The 25288-nt window shown below is 38.0% G+C and overlaps 1 protein-coding gene across 1 annotated transcript in view; it reads right to left on the bottom strand.

Annotated features, from left to right (window-relative positions):
• The window catches only part of opn5 (opsin 5), a 77027-nt gene extending 59997 nt beyond the window's left edge, over positions 1-17030 (bottom strand). The window contains exon 1 of the mRNA XM_055015658.1: positions 16746-17030. The gene's annotated coding sequence lies outside the window, so the exon portion shown is untranslated. The remainder of the gene's footprint in view (positions 1-16745) is intronic.
• Positions 17031-25288: the final 8258 nt, after the last annotated feature.

Below are 25288 nucleotides of genomic sequence, written 5' to 3'. Positions count from 1 at the left end.
ATACATTTGGTAACCTTGAACAAGTTGTCACAATGATGGAGCAGTCATAAGAAGTTAAAAGCAGAGTGGATTTTTGGATTTTAATAAGAATGGATGGGCGCTCTGACTGATCTGCAGACCCACAGGAAGCATATTGTGATGCACTGTGTTCTGACACCTCTCTATCATAGGTCATTTCTGCTAAGACATCTCTTCTGTGAACTTGAATCACATGGGTCAGAATTCACTCCCCATGCAATTCAATGTACCTCAAGTACCAATGGCCTTATTGCTGGTTTACCGGTTATGCGTCCTTGGACGACTTCTATAATAACAGAAGATCCCCCGACCCAGTCATCTATTCATCAAAATTTGGCCCTTGTCAGAGTCACTCAGATCCTGACACTTTGCCCATTTTTCCTGCTTCCAACATATCAACTTCAAGAACTGATTGTTATTCCTCCCTAATGAATTCCACCCCTCGACAGGCGCCATTATAATGAATAATCAGTCTTGTTCACCTCAACTGTCAGTGGTTTTAATGTTGTTGTTACTGATCGATGTATAAGCTTGATGGCTCAGCAGTCCCATAATTATAAGAGAGTTGTCACATTGTGATTGTCTGTGTTGCTTTTGCAGCATTTTACTGATATTTTAACATGAAAACTACATACTGTATATAACAGATAACAGTTGACAGTGCTTTCCTGCTAAAAGTTCCTAATTAGTAAACATCAGAGACTTAGTATAGTTAACTCAGTTTAGAAGGTTTTCTTTTTGCACAAAATCTCTATTCAATTCAACAATACAGCTGCAAATCTTAGCTTGTGTCATCTCAGGACATTTTACACATTCAAGTCAAGACCTTAGAGTACTGAACATTTATAACTGAGCAGACCAAGAGGATAATATTTCATCTATCATATGGTTTTACATGCATTATTAGAGCATAATGAGGAGATAACTGCCAATGTTGTAATTAAGGCAGTCTGATAAGGGCATTTACAAGACAGCATTAAAATCAGCAGCGTGGCTCATGTGTGTACAGATCACTGGACCAAACAGTCTCACATCCTGGAAGAAACTCCTAGTCACATCAGATCAAAATAAATGATTATCATACAGCACTGGTGCATGCAATTACAGTATAATTAATGTATGGTGAATGTCAGACTGATTAAGGTGATGGTTGGAAAAGGTCACTGGTTCAAAAAAAAGACAACATTAATTACTGGTCTGAAGAAGGGGGCAATTTATAGTCTTTGGTGCAAAAGTCACACGGACTGTATATTCTTCTGCCACGCTAACCTCCAACTCCACTCTTTGTTTCTACGTCATTCCACGAAGGTCACAGTTTTTGTACTACTGATAGTCAGGTGTGCAAGATCAGACAGATTGCACTGGATCAGATGTGTGTTACTGTCTAAGCACATCTCATATTAATGGATACAGATGAAATAAGCATTTCCTTTATGTTCATTTGGGTTAGAATAGGATCTAATGTATGGTAGATATGACATAATGTTGGGATTAGAAGTACTTCGGAGCTCAGCCTCATTACTACAGTACATGTTGGGTAAGATTTACACTGTATTTTCAACAGCAGCAATGGTAATAGTACTAGTAGAAATAGGAATAGTACTCCAACCGACACAAAGGAAAAAATAATCAGACTAACTCAAAGGACTGAATTGATCGGTAGATAATGGTAGTATATTGTCAGTGTTAGTGTTCTGCTACATTTGCACTAGCCATTGCCTCAGTGGACCACACACTTGCACTATTGATTGATTAAAATGCCTTGTTTTTTTCCCCCTCACGTTTCCACTGATGTGGCCTTTATGAGGACAGCATGCCTCAAAACAAGCACCGATACAGTCAGCAAGGCAAAAAACAAATGTCCAACATCTCAGATGTAATTTTCATTGCATTTTTATTCAATATTCGGTCCAAAAAGCTAAACCTTTCCTAAGAAACCCCTCACACCTGCACAACTAGCATCCATGACAACAGTTAATCCCATGCAACTGCATCAATGAAATGTGCTGTTTGTGCAAACATACCACAGATGACCAGTCAGGTTACTGAGGAGAGGAAGTATATCTGAACTAAACAGGTGACCATGTCCTTGTTAGAATTATTGATTTTCCATCACAACTAATATAGCACCCACAAAACCCCAATGTTCTTCATGCTCCAAGGAAAATACTGCATAAAGTGGCTAGAATCTGTACTTTCCTATTAATGGATTACATGCCAACTTGTATTAGGAAAAGGTGGATTAAAGCAATAAAATTGAAGAAAATAATTACCTTCTCCGGAGATAGTGTTTCTCAGCTGGTGAACACAGTAGAGCAAGCAGCTGCTAAAGACTACCATATTGGGCTCACTAATTGGTGGCTAACAGAAGGAGGGCTGAAACTGAAATCTGTCAGGTGGGGAGAAACGTTACTCAAAATGAATTCTAATTTGCTGGACTGTGAAGTAGGTCTGTAGTATGTCAGTGTTGCGTTTACTACATTGCCCCTATGTGGCCAAAAAATCTAATATTTTAGATTCAAAGATACAACCTACAGTGTCAGTCTTACCTCCCAAGAGTAAGTTTAGTCACAGGGAAGCATGGAAGTGTGTGCTCAAGGTGGGATTGCAAAATGAAGGAAAATGAATAGGTCAGCAGGCTACAGTGTAAACAGTAACAGTAAAGACATACCTTACTGCGCAATTTGTAATTCAAAACCACCCAACCTCCAGTTTTTGCTGTTGTATATATTATTTTTGGTCACTTGAAGACCAATTGTGGAAAATACGTTTGCAAGTCGTGACACCCAGCAAACCTGGAGCAGCTTGTAGAAATAGCTGGTTCTTTAACTTAAAATTATCCACACCAGCTACATACTAACTGAGCATTTATCAAAGCATTATTGATGGAAACAGCTGCAGATGCAGAGGTTGCAGGCTTTAAAAAAATTGTATAATGATGCTGAATTTGAACCATAGAGGTGAGAGATTGGTGCAGCTTCAGCATCAGCAACTGTAATCAGTATTTCATTCCAGTCTTCACTAACAGCGCCATACTGCATTGATGAGTTAAGGGAGCTGCACTACATAACAACATCACTCCTGACAAAATAAGGACTTATTGATCAAGTGTAAAATATGAGCCGTGAAATCCTGTGAATCCAGGACTAAACTGAGGGATCACAAGACCAGCATGCATCTTTCTTTTAATTGCGTGTAACCAATGTCATTTCAGGCCCAGTCTTGTGTGATCACAGGAGAACCACACATATTTGCTTCTAAAGCTCACTCACAATCAGGGTAAATCCAAGCTTCGCTGTCTTCTCTCAGTCAACTACCTCAGCTGACCTCCACAGCTACAACACGATCCAATGCAAAACATTTCTACGTACGGAAGCTTCCAAACCACTTTTTATCGTGACCGATACCAATGAATTTCTATGAGCATTGATACCTAAATTCTAAGTTAAACAAATTTGTTTCAAAATAAAGTCTGCTAACACACACACAGATGTTCATACAATGTCACATTTTGACAGGCTGAACAATGTTACTAATGTTTTGAGTAGCAAACAGTTCAAGAACTGGTACTGAACTCAGGGGATGTGAACAAAAGGGCTAAATTGAGTCACAGTAATACACATAAAGCTGACAACGGCCATAAAACATCAGAAGAAGGTAGAAGTGATGGCTGTGTTTGCCTAAACATGCTGAGACTTGCCTTTGTGAGTGTCAGATATGGAGCATTGCCACAGATGCAGCTGCCACAATTTGCACATAATAAAAATAACATTTCAGAACACACGAACTGCTAATATAAAGACACTCACTCTCCTTGAATTCTGTGTACAGATCTAAATATCTGACTTTTAAGCTGCTGAGGTAACTTTGAGGCCTCCCTTTGCTCTAAATGTTCTCTGGCACCTTTTTTAGCATTTGATTCTATAATCAGCCCAGTCCCAAATGACGATCCTTTACAACTAAATTACATTAGCAATTACCTCATGAGGGGAATGTAATGTTTAGAAATAAATGTAATGTGTGAGCTGCAAAGGATGAAGGATTAAACCGGACACGAGACGGTCACCCAAAAAACCAGGGTTCACGTCCTGTTAGTCTCATAATTAAGTTTTGTTTTCTGTTGTTGTTTATTTACAGTTTTCACTTGCTTTCTGGTTAGGTTTAGACACCAAAACTATGCGGTTAGGTTTAGGAAAATACATTTTACATGGTCGAAGCATGTTTACGTTTAGGCGGCAAAAATATTTGGTAAGGCTTCAGAGAAATTTTATGGTTTGGGTTAAAAATTTAACAACATGTTTGACGCTTCTCTTCCATTTTCTGGGTTACCAAGGTGACAGGTCCAGGCCTATCTAATATATGATTGATTGGTTGAAAAGGAGCAACAGTGAAGCAATAAAATGAACAGCAAGGATACATGTTTATGCTGATTCCAAACCAATGACAATGTAATTGAGAATGCAATTTATTCATAAAGAAAAGTACTTTTGTGGAAACGGGGTAGCTTCAACTTGTCCTTGATCATTAACTCAAACACAACTCAGTTATTTTTTATCCTCTAAGTTGTGGTAAACCTGTTGCTGCATGTGCATTTGCCACCATAAATCACATTTTTCCTGTTCTTGTTCAGTATTTCTGAGCATGTACTGCATCTTTAATTCTTTCAGTATCATATGAAAACAAGTTCTGTCATATTTTTAGAATTTTGGCATTGACTTGGCACCAAAATACCAGTTGTTGTGACATCCCTAATTGTGTCGGTTTCTTTAATCTGCTAATTTGACTTAATGTATGCTTAAAATCCCATTTCTTAGGGCTTTACCCAAGCAACAATCTATTCTTGCATTAGAATGGCTTAATTATAACTCTTCAGTGTCGCACCTCTTTTGGAATATGCAGATCTATGAAGTTCCCACCACTCTCTCCAATCACTGCTCCCAATTCACTGCACTTCAGCTCACCTAAGACTCTACTCAAACACTGGAAAACTACTCTGTTCCACATAGATGTAATATTGGTGTAATTCAGCCACAAATTAGAATCGAAAACCAATCCTGAGGATCGCGGTACAGATAGCTTCACACTGCCTTCCTTGTTTATTTTTGTTACAAATAAAACCCCATGTCTGAATCCATTTGCATGAGACTGTCATTGATACACTGCCGTTTTGAGGCGGAAATTCTAAGCTATGGCGACAACTACTTATGTCGCTTATGATGTCTTCCAGCATATAAAATAAAACGCCATATGGACACGTTAAAACACAAGGTAAAAAGCTCGATATTCACCGGGGGGGCTTTTATCTGTTCTGTCCACCGTATAAAGCGCCTGCACTGCCTTTTCCTCCTTTGATCACCCATCGAGCACCACTTGCTGTGCACTTGCTCTCAGCACATGTATACTTTAATACAAACGAATGATTAATTAAATCACCAGGAGGAGAAATATTTGTATATGGAGAGAAGATTTAAAACACTTTCAAACTTTTAAAACAAAACCGGATGCGAACCTCAAAATGCGGAAAAACCACCTTTACAGATTCTCACATCTGTTTTCCAACTCTGCAGTTAACACAATACAACCGTGTCCTCAGGAAATGTGAGTCATATGCAAACAGGGCTGAAAGTGAAGTTCCACTGTGTTGATGAAGCTCTGCACGCTTGTCTGTTTTGTCGCAATAACTAAAGCACAGACTTCACGGTATTACCTGTGAAAAATGTTATTCCCTGGTGCAGCTCAGGGTGAGATGTCAAAGCAAAACTAATAAAAGACAAAACATCTACTGTGTTAAAATACAACATAGTAATATTCACCTCTTTACCACCAGGGACCTGGCTGCTTATTAGTAGCAGAGATGTGAGATCTCGCATTCAGCTAACCATGTCCCATTTGTGTAACTTTGTAAAGAAAATGCAAAATCTTATGCTAATAACATATATCTTATAAAGTTATTTTGTAGATTTTTTATACATATGGTGAAGAAAATATGTTGTTTATTTTAATTTAACTTTTAGAAAGTATGGACATGCTGAAATCACAAAATATTAAGCTTTTGTTCTTTACCGTGTGTTGGTCCTTGTGTCATTTCTGACCTTCGCTGAAAATTTCATCCAAATCTGTTGGTCCGTTTTTGAGTAATGTTTCACACAGACAGATTCACAGACAAACGTACACCAATTGTCACATAACTCTGCCGTTCCCTGGCAGAGTAATAAAGGAAATGCACACAATTCATCAATCATGTGAGTTAAGAATGTATTGGAGAAAGTTATTGTTTGAAATGCAATAACGTTTTTAGAATGAGTCAAAAACCGTCGAAAGCACGTGAAATTTGAGGACATTTTTGGAATTTTCCCATTTCAATTAACTTTGATGTGCTATTTCAGAATGCACACAAAATTAGTTACAAAATCATCTTTTTGTATATAGTTTTCTTGAAAACTTCATCTTTTGTGCACAATGTTTCTGTGCAATTTTTATACCGTGCTTTTAACGCATTCCTGTACTGTCGCTATAACCCTGTCTTTTGATCTGCTCTAACGGTGAACTTTTCCCACTGTGTGATCAATAAAGTTGATCTTATCTTTATCTTATTAAAAAGACATTATGAAACCACAGCTAATGAGAGTCAAACATTTCAAAACACCTCTTTTAGCTCATTTTGAACCACCATCTCCAGAAGAAAATATCTGCCTTTATAGCTGCTAAACACTTTATCATGTTCTTCAGCTTGTTGCAAACTTTGTCAGCTGTGTAGCGGTTTGATTTATCGTCTTTGTAGAAAATATCTCTTCAATAATGGGAACAGTGCGGGAAAACCAAATAATGGGGGGCCATTAAAAAAAAAAAAAACAGCCGTTTTCTTATTACACAATTGTCAAATGATGAATTATTGAAATCTGATTAATAATTAGTGCAGCTTTAAATCAGCCTATGCCAAATAATTTCTAACACAAATCTATCCTTTTTTGATTGCTCTGTGCTTTCTTGCCTCTAGGCAGACAGTCTTCCCCCTTCATGTCTCCATCTCTGTCTTTTATTCTGTAACTACTCACTTCAAGAGGAAAACCATGAAAAGGAACCACTTATATTTAATAAAATACTAGAATTGAGAGATTCCTTTATCCAGCAACTCCCTTAATTCCCAGAAATTTCAATTTTTCTTTAATAAAAATACTCTAACAATACTCTGATATACTAATGACTTTCTGCACATTTTCTGCAGTGATAGACATGACAATAAAGCTGCTGGCATTGAAGAAACATTACCAAACAGAGGTTATCAGGCTATTAATTTATCAGACTTTCAAACCCCTCATGCCCTAAATCATTTATCTTTTCACTCCCTGATTTTTGCCCTTCATGGAACCTGACCAGACTGCTGGTATTCATAGAATCTCCTTTTATCTCCGGAGGTGTACGTGAAAAACTAAATGTAATGGAATGTATTATGAGACGACAATTTGTCAGACATTTTTCCAGAACAGCAATTTTCCAATGATAGCTTAGTACTCATAGCTGCACACTGCATCTTTAGATATCAACACATTTTAAGTGTGTATGGGGCTACAGAAAGAGAAACATCTGGTATGTTTGGAGTGTGGAGGTGATCTTTTTAGCAATTCAAACTCCAAAAAAAGCAAAGTGTAAAGAATATGTATTGTTTATCTGCTCAAAAGTGAACTGGGAAATGTTGCATTTCGAACTTTTGAGGGGCTACATGTGACATTTAAAACAGCTCCATTCATAGTTCTGTTGTATGGAAACCAATTTTGGATGCTTTCAAAATGAACATTTATGGTTTTGTCTTGCGCTTTATTGGAGCCTCTTTGGGGAAGTTTAGACTATAAGTACACTTTCATCAAACACATTAATCAGCCTTCAGTCTAAAAGCTTTTCTATTGTAATATTAGAAGTGAAACATACTGCTTAAACATTCAACCAATAATACAGAATTCTAACCACAGCAGCTGTTCAGGTCTGCACAGTGATACATTTTCATCTTCTGCTTTTTGTTGTTATACCGTAAATATAAATACATATAATTTGGTCTATACTACATCTAAAGACTTATTTATTTCCATGTCTTCTAAATGGATCTTAGCTTGTGACCTGTTACCTTTTGCCCCAAAGTTTCAGCAAAATGTCATTTAAGTAGCAACCAAGAACACATTTAACATCCTTTTAATTAAGTTCTGGTGTTATACTCAGAATTATTGAAAAAAATACAGTCACAGGTAGTGATGTATTATCAGCCAATTCACTAAAACAATGTTAGCTGTCACTAAAATTAGGCAGTACTAGGTTCTTCAGGATTGCCAGCCTGCTTTTGTTTTTCCTCTATTTGGAATCAAGGACACGTTTTCTGCCACTGTTGTGACTGAAAACTGCAGATGTGTTGTTATGGGAAAGAAGCATAACAGTAACAACGAGAACAGGTCTCAGCAAACTAATTTATACAGTTTGTCATCATTTAAACTATTTTCTCACTCAGTTTCTGCTCTAGGTCTACACAGATTATTTTGTTAAAGACGTAGGAATCAGTTAATCCTAATAAAAATGCTTCAACCCAGCAGTAGTGAGCTAGTGGTCCATGGCCCAGGGACAAATAGTTAAGTTTTCCCTTCAGCGGTTTGCATTACTGATGCATGATATTGAATTTTCAGTGATATCTATCATTTTTATTTTGGTCGGTTGCTGAGGCAAATTTATGCACATATTTTTCTACCAAACTGCAGCACGTCCTTTTTGTAATGGAACTGAGATATTATCATGTTTGCGCTTATGTGGAAATAAAATAAGCTTTTTCAAATGTCTATACTCACTGGGAAAAATAAGAAAACTACTTCAGCTTAAACGTAAAGCATGCCAAATGTGTTTTTATGTAACAATTTCAGACAAATCTGCAAACGCTGAACCTGACAGGCGTCATCCTGCTCTCTAGGTCACCTTGTTCTTTAGTTCACATTCACCTCCATTGTCCTTTCAGAGTCTTTCCTTCCTGCCCTCCAGTGCTTCCCTCCACTATGATAACCTGACGTGTGTCACCTGCATCTTGTTATCCTCTTATCTCTAATATAATTATTTGGTCTCCACTTCCCTCAGGGCCAGTTTGTGTTTGCACTGTGATGTAAGTGTGAAACCCTTTTTTCCTTGACTTCACCGTTAACTGGTAGAACAAGTTCTTGTTTCTTGGAATTTTCTTTTTGCCTGATCATAGACCTTCCTTCCTTGCTTCCTTCCTTCCTTCCTTCAACCCTGTTCTTCTTGATTGGTCCATAGATGGTGGATTCTTCTTCCCCTTTTCCAGTCCCTTCATAAACTCCTGGAAACAGACCTTGCCTTTGTCAAGGTGTGTGCCAGTCATCTTGCCGGCAGTGTGGTGAGCAATATCCTTTGTATCAAGTGAAAGCAGGTCCCGACTCTCCTCCTGGAAAGGATTGCCCATATCTTTCATGGCTTCTGATAGCTTTTCTACTTTCTAAAGGAACACTCTTTGTGTTCGTTCTGTCTCCTCATAGTGGCTGGTGTGTTCAGTACCATCTTTGGTCCCACATGCTGCCTCATACTGTGCAACCAAGTGGCTGACTTCAGGACCAGCTATCATCCATCTTCTCAGTGCTGATGGGTCTTCAGTCACGCCGATTGATCGGTGTTACAGCAGCAGAAACGGTAAAAAGAAAAAGAGCAGCACACAGATATAAATAAGTACTTTCTCCTCGTAGAAGAAATATCAATATAAATGTTTCCAGAAAAAAATTGTGTGAGATAGTCCTTATTTACATTTATTGCAGTTAGTTAGTGGGTGAACTGAACTACTGGGACCAGGTTGATTGTAAAGTCTGACTGCAGCAGGAAGGAAGGACCTGCAGTATCTCTCCTTTAGACACCGCGGGTGAAGCAGTCTGTCACTGAAGGAGCTGCCCAGTGATGTTACTGTTTCCTGCAGGGGATGGCAGGTGTCCTCCATGATAGACAACAGCTTTGTCATCATCCTCCTGTCTCCCACCACCTCCACAGTATCAAGGGGGCAGCCCAGGACAGAATTGGCTTTCTTTACCAGTTTGTTTAGTCTCTTCCTGTCTGCAGCCGTGATGCTGCTGCTCCAGCAGACCACTCCATACATGATGGCTGATGCCACCACAGAATCATAAAAGGTCCTCAGAAGTGCTCCCTACACCCCGAAGGACCTCAGTTTTCTGAGCAGGTGGAGTCTGCTCTGACCTTTCTTATAAAGTGCGTTGGTGTTAGAAGTCCAGTCCAGTTTGTTGTTTAAGTGAACACCCAGGTACTTGTAAGAGTCCACAATCTCAATGTCTGTTCCCTGGATGTTCACTGGTGAAGGAGAAGTGTGTCTGTTCCTGCTAAAGTCCACCACCAGTTCCTTGGTTTTCACTGCATTGATCTGGAGGCAGTTCAGCAGGCACCAGTTCACAAAGTCCTGCTTGAGTTGTCTGTACTCCTCATGTACGGTCACGCTCCCGTCTACCTTGACGACAGCGTTGGCCTGCTCGTCAGCTTGGTCAATGGCCACTGCTGAGAACTGTCAGCTTGATTTGTGGTATAACAGAGTTTCCACTCTGGAACTCCTGAGCCAGCTGAGGATGCTTCTGTTCAAGGGTCACCATGTCTCTGTAGTGGATCAGAAACCACCATGCATAGTTTATTGTTGTTGGCAAAGAAGTACGGTGTCAGCCAGTGACTGACAGTACAGGAGGAAGTTGGCTTCCCTGAATGATTGGATCAACAAGAGGATCACCAGTTCCATTGACAGCACCATATACCAGAAATGAAACTGGGGATATTGCAGTTTGCAATGCTCACACCAAGCCTTGAAGCTAGGCACCTCTTTGGGTTGTTCATCTGTCTCTTTCAAGTAGTCCATGTGGACTGCCTTGAGAAGCTTGTGCAGATTACATGCTGTTATCTGGTGCATCTGCCATGTCCCAGTGATGCTCAAAGCTGTCAGAAATGAATCTGCTGTCCCATGAGATGCTATCCCTGCCTCCAGGAGGGCTCCTGTCCAGCCACTGTCCTGCTGATACTGAACCTCATGCTGGGTGTTCATTGGCAGCCGCTCTGTTGAGCTACTACTCTACACCTTCTGCTGCAAGTCTCTCAACGTCCCCCACTGCATCGTGTCATGTCCAGTTCGGAAGCCTTGTGCAGGAAGATGCTACACATACTAAACCTCTAACACTATAATATACAGTACCATGCATTTTAGCCGAGTCAGACGTAACATGAACCTCTAATTTAGCAGAATATTAGGATTCTGGGACTGATATTATGGTACCAGGAAGTCAGTGAGTAGGTACATGGTTCCAAATTCTGATTCTATGTAGTCGAAAATCTATGATTTGACACCAAAATCATTCAAATAGGACAAGTCTCTGCAATTTTATTGCAAAATGCAATATTTCTGTCTATTCCATTTTTCATCTTGAAAAATCACAGGCTCATGAGATCTTTTCAAAGGTAAGAAATTCAACAGTACTTGTCATCTTAAGTGCCTCAGTAGCAACAACTGGACATTTTGGTGTGTCTTGAAGAACCCAAAAGAACTCAAGTTGCCTTTTGACTGAGAATCTATACTGACAGCTGTACTTAGTTCATTGACTGTGGATAACTTATCATTTAGTGCAAAAAAGACCACATATCCATCTCCATGACTCACCGTTTGCCAAAAGACACAATGATTCTGTTTGTTTATACTGACCAAATTTAACAACTAGTTTTATAACCTGTTTAATTTTTTATTCTACTTAGAAACAAATTAACTCCACAGCACCTGTTAAAATTAGTTGCCCCTCCAGTGAACAATACTGAAAAAATGCCCCACAGATGAACTTAATTGCTGATCCTTGCCCTACACTGTAAAAAAAATGCTTTAAACTTTAGATTAAGTAACACCTTTTCGCTGTTAAAATACAGAAAATAAATAGTAAAATCATCGAAAATGTATTAATTTACATGTTCACTGAAAAAAGGGCTAGAATTGAACATAAAAAAAATTATGTTTTTATTAGTGGTAATTTGTTCTTGTACTGCATTTGACTATAAAATTACACTATTCATGACAAAAATACTGCTATTTTACAGATATTTGCTGTTATTTAAAATAAACATTTACTATTAAAAATGAATTAACTAATTAAATTTTAAAAATACAGAAATTAACTGTAGAATCACAGAAAAACTATTAATTTGCATGTAGACTGTGATAAACTTTTTTTTTTAAAGCATCAGAACTGTACACCATGTTCACATCAAAAATAAGTACTTTTTTTAAAAAAAGGAAGAAGTTAATTCATTGTTTTGGCTGTTGTTAAACTGTTTTACTGTATCTAAATAAAAAAAATATTCTTTTACAGGTATCTACTATTATTGGTTTTATACTTTTTAAATGGTACAATATTCCACCATTGTTGTTTTTTAATGTATTTTTTAGGGCATCATTGCTGCCAGACTTATATGCTTTTGTTTTTTTGTTTTTTTTTTAAAACAGTTTTTGTTTTTTTACAGTGTACACAAATCATGAAAAACACATTGATATTTGAAGGTGCATTCTACTTTTTAGAAAAAAGCATGTTGTGTTGGGGAAATCCTGTTTTACGAGGGAAAAGGGGGAGGACGGGGGGAAAAAAAAGATTGGAACATGGTCAAAAGTTAGGAATCCAGATGTTGTTTCCAGCTCAGAAGTTACAAAACCTGTCAAAACACAGAGAAGCTTTTTTCCATGGGAGGCTTAATTAGTCTGTTTAGGCCGACCTGGCGATGCCATGATGTTCTAATGCAAACTGAGACACGTTGTGGTTGGAAATGAGGGCTTGAACTTGGCTCGGGGGGACAACATCTATCAGCTCAGAGCAGAAACTCCACACCCACAGCTCTGCTGCATCAAACATCTGACAGGGAACCATTTCTCTGGCCGTTGTTGCACAGATGTGACCTAGAATACATAACACTGCCTACATCAAAGACAGCAGCACTGTACACACATTATAGATTTTAAAATGTTGAGGATGTCTGTAAGGTTTGTGGTCAGAGCCGCACGGAATGAAGCATCGCTGATGGGAAAAACAACAAACTGATCATAATGAAACTAAGATTTCCCCAGAGCCCAGTGCGGTCGTACTGTAAATACTGCTGCTGAAGAACTGACAAATAGATCAAATACAAATGTGATTTAGAAACAGCGATAGGATATGATGATGAAAAAGGTGATGCCAGTGCACTAATTTAGCCGCAAGATAACCAGGTGATGGAAGAAAAAAAGACGTCAGCTGGAAGCTCCAGAGAGTTGATGTCGAAAGTGGGCCACAGATTGACAGAGATGTATTCTCAAACATGTCACACCTCTCACTCATCTGACAACCTCTCAAGCTACGGTGTCAATAAATCCCATGAAAGTTCCAAAACCGACAATTAACTGACACTAGACACAAGTATCATCCACTTTTGGTGCTACAGAATTCCACTGCAGTCGAACAACTACAAGAAAATGAATGTGTATTCTTCCACATGAGAAAATAGTCCTCAACAAATCACCTATTTCCTCCAATTTGACAAACAGTTGTTAAAAACTACAGTTCCAAGCTGTTTCAGAAAGTTACTGAGCCGATCAGCCACAACATTAAAACCACTAACAGCTGAATAACACTGATTTTCTGCTGGGAAACCTTGAGTCCTGCGTTCATGTAGACGTTACTTTGACATGTATCTCCCACGCAAACATAGTTAAAGACCAAGCACGAGTCTGTAGCACTGTCTTTACATTTTTTGGGAAATGTAATATGCAGTCAATATATATGTTCATTTTTTTTTAAACTAAGCAATTAAATATTGTAATCCAAAAATGTTTTGCAGATTTTAACTTTGTGATCGAAACAAAGAAATTGGTTTTATTGCATGTGAGCTACTGAACTTTATCCCTTGAATAAAATGTAAAAATTACATAAACGTAATAAAAACACAATAAATTACAGAGATCAGAGCTTGTGAAAACACACCCATGCTCACGGTCATAAATGTCCTCCCAGTAAAGAAGCACAATAGATTTAGATCTATAGATCTTCTATTTTTACTCTCAACATATGAATTCTGACTTCATACAACCACTAAATCTATTGTGGAATACGCAATTCGATCCATATATATTCCATTATATTTGTCATCTGGGCCTGAATGTTGTGTTTCACTTTAAATATACACATTTCCACCCTAAAGTAATGCAGAAAGAGCACAAAGTGGTGTATAAAGATCCACCAGAAGGCAGGAAATGTAGCGTTTGATATTTGATTTAATCCTAAATCAATGTACCCAAATAACACTTTAGATAAACCCTTTGAGCTGAGCCAATCAGCAACCATAGTGTTCAGATCAGTTAAAATAATGAACACAAGTAAAATCTCTTCTTAGTTAAGACAATAAGCCAAACAAGTAAATAACCACAGCACAACTTGGCTAGTGGTAATTTTGTGGTCATCTTGCTACTTCAATATACTGACTTGAGCAATGGGAAATATATGATTATGCTGTTATGGATGATGAATGAATCAATAAGTAATTTCAGCTATTTGTGGCGACTGCATCAGATAATCACGAGGGGGAAATTATTAACAAACTGTCTGGCTGCAGGTTATTTGTGTAGTTTTTAGTCATTTTATTGTGAAATTCAAGCCTAGAAAGGTACAGGCTTCCAGTTTTTGCACCGTATCTGCTGAAATCTGTTACAAAAGTTGCTTTTCTGCCTCTGTATGGATTTGTGGAAATGTATTTTTATCTTTAACATGTGACCCCTAAACCCCTCCTGATATTTAATATATTTGTATGATTCTTGCTTGACTGCTGATGTTTGACTTGAAGAAATCTAACTTTCAGACTCACTGGGGAAAGAAGAGGCGAGTGATTAAGATCTGATCTGCAGAAAGCAAAACCGCTTTTCACTGACGCTAATACAAACATTTTACACTACAAATGAATCCCTCAGCCTCTCTTTGCTCATCACATGAGACTGAAACTCGCACACACAAGTGTTCACCTCCTCTCAAGGTCTTCTGATGCAAAAATCCAGCGTTCAGACCTGCTAATGTAAGGCATGACAGAGGTCTGAATTTAAACACGCAATCATCCTATATGGAGGGAAGTTGGGGGGACAGGTCAGGACAGAGTCACCCCACAGCGGGGGACGCCGACTAAGAATGTTTACACAAGTGCTGGACTTCAGTAAAAATGTACTTGACGTGAGAATTTCTGTTTTTGTGCTACTTGATACTTAGAGTCTACCACATTTCACTCGCTGCAACTGCACACTTTTCACTCTGATACAGTAAACCAACAGCTACATTTAGATTTTCTATTGATTTTGCACGAAAAACACCGGATCTGCTTTGAAATACAAGAGCTTTTTAATGCAAACTCTCTTGTTTTGAGCATTTTCACATCATTCCTTCTACAAATGTTCTTTTCTGGAGCACAGGATTGGAGATTTAAAAAGAAAAAGTAGCCTCATCGTCGCGTTGGTTTATTTCTTTCTGTAAAGACCGAATGTTCTCTGTGATAAATACCTTTTTCCCCCCTAGTATGTGTTCTATTGGCTGCAGTAGAAGTATTTTAAAAAAGGGGTGGTGGGGTGGCAGGGGCTGTGGTCAAAGTTTTGAAGGATAGTTATGCATTTTTTTCTGCAACTGATGCAAACACCACAGTTTAAAACCAGGTTATTAGAAAGTAGTGGCTGTCTGGATGTTGTATTATGCAGAAATATTCACAATTCTTGTGGAAACTGCATTTTTGACAGCATTTTATCTTCATTAAGCTTTTGATTTAACTTGCAATGCAGTATTTCTCCATTGTGCACACTACCCGACTACTCCTTCCACCATTGTGCACATCATGCACTCATCAAATCCAACATTTTAAAGGTGACCAGAACAAAGCCTTGAATGACTTTTATAAATCACGTGTGTCTCTAATGCAGCAGATTAAACTAGCAGGATTGTTTGTGCAGCTAGCTTCACTTGAAAGGTTTGAGATTTAAGGAGGATGTGATTAAATCTGATTTTCTGGAGATTCTGCAGGGCTTTTTTTTTTTTTAAAGGCCTTCATATATTTTCTGATTTTATGAGAGCCACATATAAACCCGGCAGTTCAACACAGTTGCAGCAGACACAATGCATTTTTATCTGCCGTGCAACTGTGAAGCTTTCCTCTTTTCATATTGAAAAGGAGAAATTTGCAGGGGTTTTCTGCTTGCAGGGTGTTTAACAAGGACTTAAAGCTGATTTTATATATCAAACTGTACATAGATAGATAGACAGATAGATAGATAGATAGATAGATAGATAGATAGATAGATAGATAGATAGACAGATAGACAGATAGATAGATAGATAGATAGATAGATAGATAGATAGATAGATAGATATTGTATATAAGTGATGTTAAAAATTTTAGCAAATTATTAAAAACATGTTGAAATCGTTAAGATTTTACCCTAGATTTTAAGTGAGCAATTGTGGTTATCTTATTAGCAGCAGGACTTCATGTCACCACTTTATCCTGTGATTGAATGTTTCCTGTCTTGAAAGAAAGAAACAAATGGAGCGGAAACAACAAAAACATCAACAGAAATCTCTATCTGGATCAAGCGCATGGAACGCGAGGCATTAAATTGTGCGTAAAGTGGAGAAAACAACCGTCAAGTGCAGCTTTGGTTCATGACTCACTTTGTGATCATCGGTCATCAGTCATTCCGACGCGAGTTTAATTCCCACCGACACGCAGATCCACAGTTATCGTGCGGGAAAACGCAGAGCTGATGCTGCAGAAGAAGCAAAGATTCCAGCCGAAGTTGTCCTCAGAGGCTCAGAGACGCTGTGAGCTTCAGACAGCAGCAGTCAGTCAGTCACATTCACAAAGCAGTTTTACGCACGAACCACTTCTGGGCAGGATCTTCAAAATTAAACCCCCAGCGCTTCAAACTGGACTCGGATCTCCGCTGGTTCGTTCAGTCTGAGCGCTGAAGAAGATTTGAGCTTCATGAGATGAGGCTCCACAAGCTGCTAAAGTGGCCCCACCCTCTCCCCTCCCCTTCCCAACAAACAAACAAAAAATGGCAAGAAAAATAAGTTTAAATGGTAGAATACTATAGAGGTCAGAATTTTAATAAAGAAAAACAAAGAAAACTGTAAATAAAAAGTAAATTTTAGAAACAGCAAACATATTTGTACACTGTAAAATAATTAACTGCAATATCTTTTGGATGATTTGGAGTTGTTTTACAGACAATAACATGTAAAATTACGGGGGAAAAGTAAGAAGTTACACATCAACTGACTTAACTTCTATTTATTATTTGTATTTGTTTAATAGAAAAAAGTTGTAGCTTAAAGACTGAAAAATGACAAATCATTTTTTAAACTCTTATTTTGCAGATTTTTTATTACAGCCCCAAACTGTTGATGACAGCCACATCAAAACCCAGTGTTTTTGTAGATGGTAATTCATTCTTTAACAATGTGTGACCATAAAATGACACTATTTTCTGGTCATACGTCAACTGGTGGGATGTAATGTTGCTGCTTCGTCGAGCTGTTAAAGCCTAACTCTACACTGTAGAAATAGACCAGGGGAAAAAAGGGGAAAAATTTACCAACAAGAATACTCATACGAAAGCATCAAAAACTGTAAAGTAAAACAGCAAACATTTGGAATATAATACAATAGATGCATGTTTACAGATTAATACACTGTAAAACAAACAAACAAAAAAAACAACTGCTTTTAGAGTTGTTGCAAATTTTCCCTGTTTTGTTAAATTACACATAATAATGTGTAGAATCATAGAAAAAGTAATAATTTACATGTTCACTATTGACTTTTTTAAAAAAAACAAGCGAAAGCTGTACATAACGTACACATCAAAAATTCTGTCATAACTTTTTTGTGTTTTTTTTTTGTTTTTCCCTGTTTTGTCAAATTATCGATATGTTTCAGTAAAATTACAGAAAGTAAGTCATTTACTTGTTGACTGTGAAATAAATAAATAAATAAATACATAAAAAAGAAAAGAAAGAAAAATCAAGAAGAAAAGAAACAGATCAAAACTGTAAATATTATCCACATCAGAAATCTGTAGTTTTACACATAGTTACTTGTTCTTTTACAGCATGTGACCATAAAATTAGAAAATCAGAAGAAAGACTCCTACAAACAGCTGGATGTAACACCCTAAACTTCAAATATATTTGGGGAGAAGTAATAACCCTGGATTGTCCTACATTTATTGTCGGTGAGCATCATTAATTTGACCCCTTGACGCCTGAATTTATTTACAATAACATTTTTTTTTAAAGGTGCGCTTTTGCTTACCAGCTGATGCTAAAATAAGTGGAGATTGTTAATTTGTCAATTACACATGGAACAGATATATAATAATAAAAGCAGATATATAATAATTGGGTCCCGCTCCAACGGGTCCTAAGAGAAACCAGTGCTTGCAAATGGTTCCGAGGTACGTATTAAATATGCACAAACCAGCACTGGGGGAATGGATTCGTTGTCTCGGCTGCAGTCTGAATGAAATTATGATGCGAATTCACGGAAATAGGTGTCAAGGGGCTAAAGATGTCCATTTCTGGATTTTGTTTTTTGTTTTGTTTTGTTTTGTTTTGTTTTGTTTTGTTTTGTTTTGTTTTGTTTTGTTTTGTTTTGTTTTGTTTTGTTTTGTTTTGTTTTGTTTTGTTTTGTTTGTTTGTTGGCTTGTTTTCTCATAAAATATTCATTCGGACAGTTTGTAGTCAATCCATCCATCCATTATCTTTATACCGCTGCACCATCAGCAGTTTGTAGTCAAACAAGTTAGAATTTATCCCTGTAAAATACTCAAAATGCATTTGAAGATGGCATTTCATTAATTAATTAAGTGAATTAAGTCATCGAAAGTAGTGTGTTGATGACATTTTCAATGTAATTTCTTTTTCTCTCTTCTTCCTCTAGTTGTTTTGACATCTAAAAATTGGTCAATATAGTATAGCAATTATGATTTCAGAGGAAGTGTTATTGTAAAAATACTCAAAATGCATTTGAAGATGGCATTTCTTTCATTAATTAAGTTAACTAAGTAATTAAAATAGTATGTGTTTGTATTTTCATGGGTATAATGCAGATTACATTACAAAAACGGAAATGCTACTGGGTCTGACCTATTGAAATCGCCATCCCACCTTCTACAGAAAAATGACCTGTGTGCTCATTCTGACCTGATGCCAACATGTACAGTTGCTGTCAGATTAATAGGAAAGAAGTGCATGTTTGAAAGATGCTTAAATGACAAACACAAAACTCTCTCCCAAGTGAGAAGTTGTTCACTTTAACACAGGTGGCACAACAGCAACAACTTCATTAATTACTCATAATTATTAATTATCTCCGACACTGAAACTGGAGTGAATCCCATCAGAAAAAGATAAACTGTCACACACAGACTGTCGAGATACTTTTATTTTACTGTTCGCAAAGTCGTAGGTAGATTTTATATATAAAACTAACTTTCTGACTCACAAAAAAGAAAGATATGAGACTGTGATGTAAAAATCTCTCTGTTAGATCATCAGAGAGACGTCTAGTCAGACGAGTGATGTTTTGACATCTCTCCTGATATTTCAATTATTTATATTCATGATTGAAAGTTTCCTGACAAGCATTTGATGTTTGACTTGAAACGGCTCTTTGAAAGAGTCCCTTTTGAGGAAAACTTTCAGACTCACAGGAAAGCAGGAGGTGAGACTGTTTGAAAAATCTCTGATTACACAATTGCACTCACTTTACTTTGGAGAGCAGCTGTGCTATTTCCTGTCAGCTCTGTGTTTCTGACTTGACCACTAATCTGACTGTGTGGAGGAGCTGCAGCCTTCTGAGGCTTCCCTGCAAAGGCTCAACAAGTCCAACTGGATAAAAATGATTGAATTAGTTAATCAGGAAAATCCCCCACTCTCCTCTAACACACGATGTTCTGCAAGGGCCTGAGAAAAATTAATAACATGCCGATTTAGGGAACAACAATTCTAACCTGTAACCACACACTGAGTCCTTTGTGTTTTTAATCTGATTGCTACTATGTGGAAAATGACGGACAAAATATTTTTGGCTCACGTTACTACTGTCATTTCAACTTGTGTGCACCAGTTCGGATTTGGCAACATCTGAATCACAACTGTTTCGAGATTGTTGGGTTCTATTGTCATGTCTCTAAATCTAATATGGATCTTCTGTGGAGTTCGTTCTCTTGTATGGCAGACTGTCTCTGTGACGCTGAGATCAGGACTGGTTCAAGGTGGTTCAGTAACATGTAAACTGCATGTTTGTGCTTGTTGTCATGTTGTAAAATATATTTCTGATGTTGAGATGCCTCCCTAGATGGATGCAAAGTGTTGCTGGCTTTACACCTCACTGAAGCGATGCTCTGGTCTTCCTGAAAGGTGTTTAATTTTCTTGTCCTGCATACCTGCATGCCGTTGGCTCGCCACAGTATAAAACAAAGGAAGCTATAAAAAGAGCTGGATTTATTCTTTTCATACAAAGACCCTCTAAAATGATCTTGATGTGTTGTGATATTTCAAGCAGACTGGTTTTTTTTTTTGCATGTTGGGTGTTATTGAGAACTTCACACGGAACAAGGAGATACAGTAAGGAAGCAAATAATTCATTGTTCAGCACCATCAAGGTAAAGACTATGTTTCCAAAAGTTCCATCCATCCATCCATCCATCCATCCATCCATCCATCCATCCATCCATCCATCCATCCATCCATCCATCCATCCATCCATCCATCCACCCAGCTGACTTATAATACTACTAGTGCTACTACTAATAATAATAATAATAGTAATAATAATAATAATAATAATAATAATAATAATAATAATAATAATAATAATAATAATAATAAGAGCAATTTTATTTATATAGCAGTGCTAACCAGTAAAGAGCCCTCCAAAAGTTCCTGTGATGGAAAAATAACCAAGAAGAACTTTTTACAAACCCTTCTCTGTCTTCAGTTTGGTGTTGCAGATAAAATGGTCAAACAAATTAGTTGTGTAACTTCATGTCGTGGAAACAGTTGCAAGATAGTGCAAACAATGCACCTATTCTCGGTCAACTTCGTCCTTTTTTTTATTTATTTACTTTTTTATTTTTCTTTTAGTTTTTTTTTATAGCAAACAAACAAACAGAACAACATATAGACAGAATAATAGCCATCACAGTAAAATACAATAAAAGCCAAGCCAAGGTTCTGAGTGTCCAAGACTGTCAGTATAAAATGCTCAAGGTCTTTCTTGAGTAAGAGTCTTCCATGTTTACGGGTTAAAGTTTGTTTGACGTCTGCTCCTTCCAACACATGTAGCCTTGCATTCTCATACAGTTCAAAAATGATCAATAAGCAGCTCAACAACATTACTAACTGTGATCACCTGATATTCAAATAACAGTTCTATTTTTCCCAATACTTTTCACATTTTTGGGTTGCATGTCTCAGAGCAAAGGTCAGTTGTTCCATAATGTATATTTTCTGAATTATTTCTATCCATTCTGTGACTTTTGGGATATGTGTACTCTGTCATTTTTTTGTTATTTCTTTTTTACCCCCTGCTAGAAGGATTTGTAGTAAATATATGTCACGTTTTATCAGTGAAGTAGGCACATTTCAAGTAAATTACATCAAAGTTAAAATCTAATTCCAGGTCAACATCATCCTTTGCTAGAAGAAGAAGAAGGCTTTGTTGGCATGAATACATTTTTACAGCGTTGTGAAATGTTTTTTTCACATATCCCAACTGGGGTCCGATATTGTCAATTTATGGTAGCATTGAAATCCATCCATCCATTATCTATACACCGCTTAATCCTCACTAGGGTCGCGGGGGGGGCTGGAGTCTATCCCAGCTGACTCAGGTGAAGGCAGGGGACACCCTAGACAGGTCGCCAGTCTGTCGCAGGGCTACATATATAGACAAACAATCACTCACACATTCACACCTACGGGCAATTTAGAGTAATCAATTAACCTCAGCATATTTTTGGACTGTGGGAGGAAGCCGGAGTACCCGGAGAAAACCCACGCATGCACAGGGAGAACATGCAAACTCCATGCAGAAAGATCCCGGGAAAGCCGGGACGCGAACCAGGGATCTTCTCGCTGCAAGGCGAAAGTGCTAACCACTACGCCACTGTGCAGCCCTAGCATTGAAATCTCCATCCAAAATAGTTTTTAATACCAGAAAATTTCTCTGACAGAGCACCTATATTACTAGTTAATTTTTCAAAAAAATCTGCATTTTCCTTTGCACTGTTGTACCCATAAACACTACCAAGCAGAAAAATCTGGTTATTGTGAGAACAAACCATAAGAATGTAATGTCCAAGCGGGTCAGTTTCAATATGGAGAATCTTCCCGTTAAATTTGTGTTTAAGAATTAACGTTCCTGCTGAACGCTGACTTCCATGTGACATCCACAAGTCCTCTCCCCATTGTGAAGTTCCAGAAGTTGTAGTCTTTATCTGCAGAATGAGTTTCCTGGATTAAACAAAAGGCTGCATCACAGTTCTTTGCATACAGAAATAATGCCTTCCGTTTAGTGACGTCTCTCAAGCCTCGAGCATTAACAGAAAAGAACTTTAAAGAAAAAATTATACAACTGAATAGTTATTGCTATAAGCTGGAAGTTATAAGCAGGGTGTAGAACTCATCCTCCTAACATAAACTGGATACAGGCATCACATCAGTCAGTATATCTCCTTGTTATCCACAAAGGCTCTTCCTCCGATGAAAAAGGCGATCTTTTCCTGACAGGTTTGCTTAATTAGGGGCCATAGTCGGTTCCTCTTTTCCCGGTCCTCTGGAGTCAGGTCCTGTTTGAAGCAAAGATTTCTTTTCTTCAGGTACTCCGAGTGTTTGGACATCTTCCATATCATGTCACGAAAATGTCTCTCGCAGAGAACTGAAGGATCACATCGCGGGCATGTACTTTGGCTTGCTGTGCTTTCCCAAGCCTGTGGACTGAATCAATAACTTCCATAAACTTCTCTTTATAGCCCGGAGCTGCTACGTTTTGACATATATCGATCACCTTCATTCTCACATCCTCCTCCTCTTCTTCAGGCAGCCCACATAGAACCAGGTTCCACCGTCTTTTGTAGCGCACTAAGTCCAGCACATTGTTTTCCAAAGACTGAATCTTTTTATTGCTAAGTACCTTTTATGTCTTGCAGGTCAGCAGAGAGGAAGTCGATTTCAATTCCTCAATAGATTTTCCAACAGAGGCTCCCTGCTCCTTGATAGCTTGCTTGATAACAGCCACGATGTTGTCTGCCATTTCTTGTTCCATTTTCCCTCTTTTTGAAGAAGGCACTTTTGTAGGAGTTAACAGGTTGAAGAACTTCACTTTTGCGTTTTCCGGAGTGGTTGTTTGACATTACTGCAGTTCAATGAAATAATTTTCTGACACTATTTCTTCCCATAAGTTGGAGGAGAGTTCTCTAAGTGTGTTTACCGCCTTGCCGCCATCTTTCCCCAACCACCTTCTTCGATCAATCCACGCTTCATTTTCTCAGTCCAGAAACCAACGGGTGATGTCACGGTAGCTACGCCCATCTTTATTATACAATCTATGATCCCAACCAGCACACACACATTCAACAAAGCATGTACTCCGTATAGTAGAATGTGATTTGTGGTAACGAATGGTAGGGGTGAGCTGCTATTTTTAGTTTAACCTGTTATATCACGTTTAAGTTCTAAAGTGAGGTAAGACTGAGTTTCTTTCACCAGTGTTTGCTTTTTTTTTGGTAAGTCTTACTGTAAAGGATAGTGGGATTTTCGTTTGTTATTTTGGCCTTGGGCTCACTCTGAATTTAAGTTGTATATTAGCACTGCTTTGTTTTTTCAACCGCATCCTTTGTATCACATCACATTTGCTGGACAGAAATAATTAATTTCTCTAAGAAAACGTATTTTGTGGCTGCTTGGGACATGTGAAGGATTCATGTTGTGTTTAAGTATCCCTATAGGCTGGGCGTAACACCAGTCTTCCGCACGACAGGCAGATTGAATTACCTACTACTACGACTATACTACTACTGTCCACCAGTGGCAACCAGTTCTTACTTTTCAGAGGAAAACGCTTGTTCTTTGCTCATGCTGAGCCTTTCCACAAACGCCATGCTTTGTAAATAAAGTTTTTTGTTTTGTTTTTTAAAGTCTGCATATCCAAGAACTGTTTTATCAGACAGACTTTTCTTGTGGATTAGTCATGGAAAACCAGAACCATGTGAGTTTTCTTTCTCAGTCAGGCAGCAAAGAAAATGCTGTAGCATGATGCGTTTGTTGCTTTGCCTTACTTCACATCACACTTCAGCCATGTGACTATTGTGCATGAACACAACGCAATGTAAATAGTGAAACAGTATAAGTGCAGCTCTGTGGAACATATTATTGAGTCGTGTGTTCAGACAAATCACTGCTAAATCATATGAAATTTGATTAGCTTTTATGTTTAGTGTCAAGGAGGAGGAAAGGAAGAATTTCAGTTAAAATCCCACTTTGAGCAGTCTGATAAATACAGTTGCAGGCGGCTTGATGTGTGGATAATTGCAGCCAGCGGGGTTGAAAATGGAGCAAGCACATTCCCAGCTGAACTCAGTTAAACTACCAGCTAATTAAATTCCCCAGGGAGTTGGTCAGTGTGCCAGCTGAAACAAACAGAGCCAAAAGTCTGCCTCATGTTTCCTGCATCTGTCCCCACTCCATGATAACACAAAGACAGACACAGCTAGGTTTTGTTTTTACTGTGGGATGAAACAGAAGGGTCAGCCTATTCATTTTCTGATCTGTGTCCAGCCAGAAGTTAACAACAACACATGACAAATATCCTGTACATGTAAATCAGCATCTGGCAGAAAATTTAGACGTTTATTTTGAAATCAGAAACACGAAAAACTGAGACTGTATTCTCAGTTTTTACACAGCATTTGTGTGAGAGAGCTGACACAACTATATTATCAGCTGACTTTGTGTTTTTCCTCTCTGCGCTGCCTCCTCCATCCTTCTGTCTAACAACATCAGAAAATTCCATTTGCTGCTCCAACAATAACTGGTTTTCCCGCTCATTTCTACCTGCTTCCCTGCATTTCTTTAGTCACTTTCTTCTCTTGAAGACAGCCTTCCTGCATGAACACTCACAAGAAATCGATTACTTGCCCCGATTCCAA

Source organism: Amphiprion ocellaris, chromosome 12, assembly GCF_022539595.1.
Source record: "Amphiprion ocellaris isolate individual 3 ecotype Okinawa chromosome 12, ASM2253959v1, whole genome shotgun sequence".
In the NCBI taxonomy this organism is placed as follows: Eukaryota; Metazoa; Chordata; class Actinopteri; family Pomacentridae; genus Amphiprion; species Amphiprion ocellaris.
This window is presented reverse-complemented; position numbering and strand designations above follow the sequence as displayed.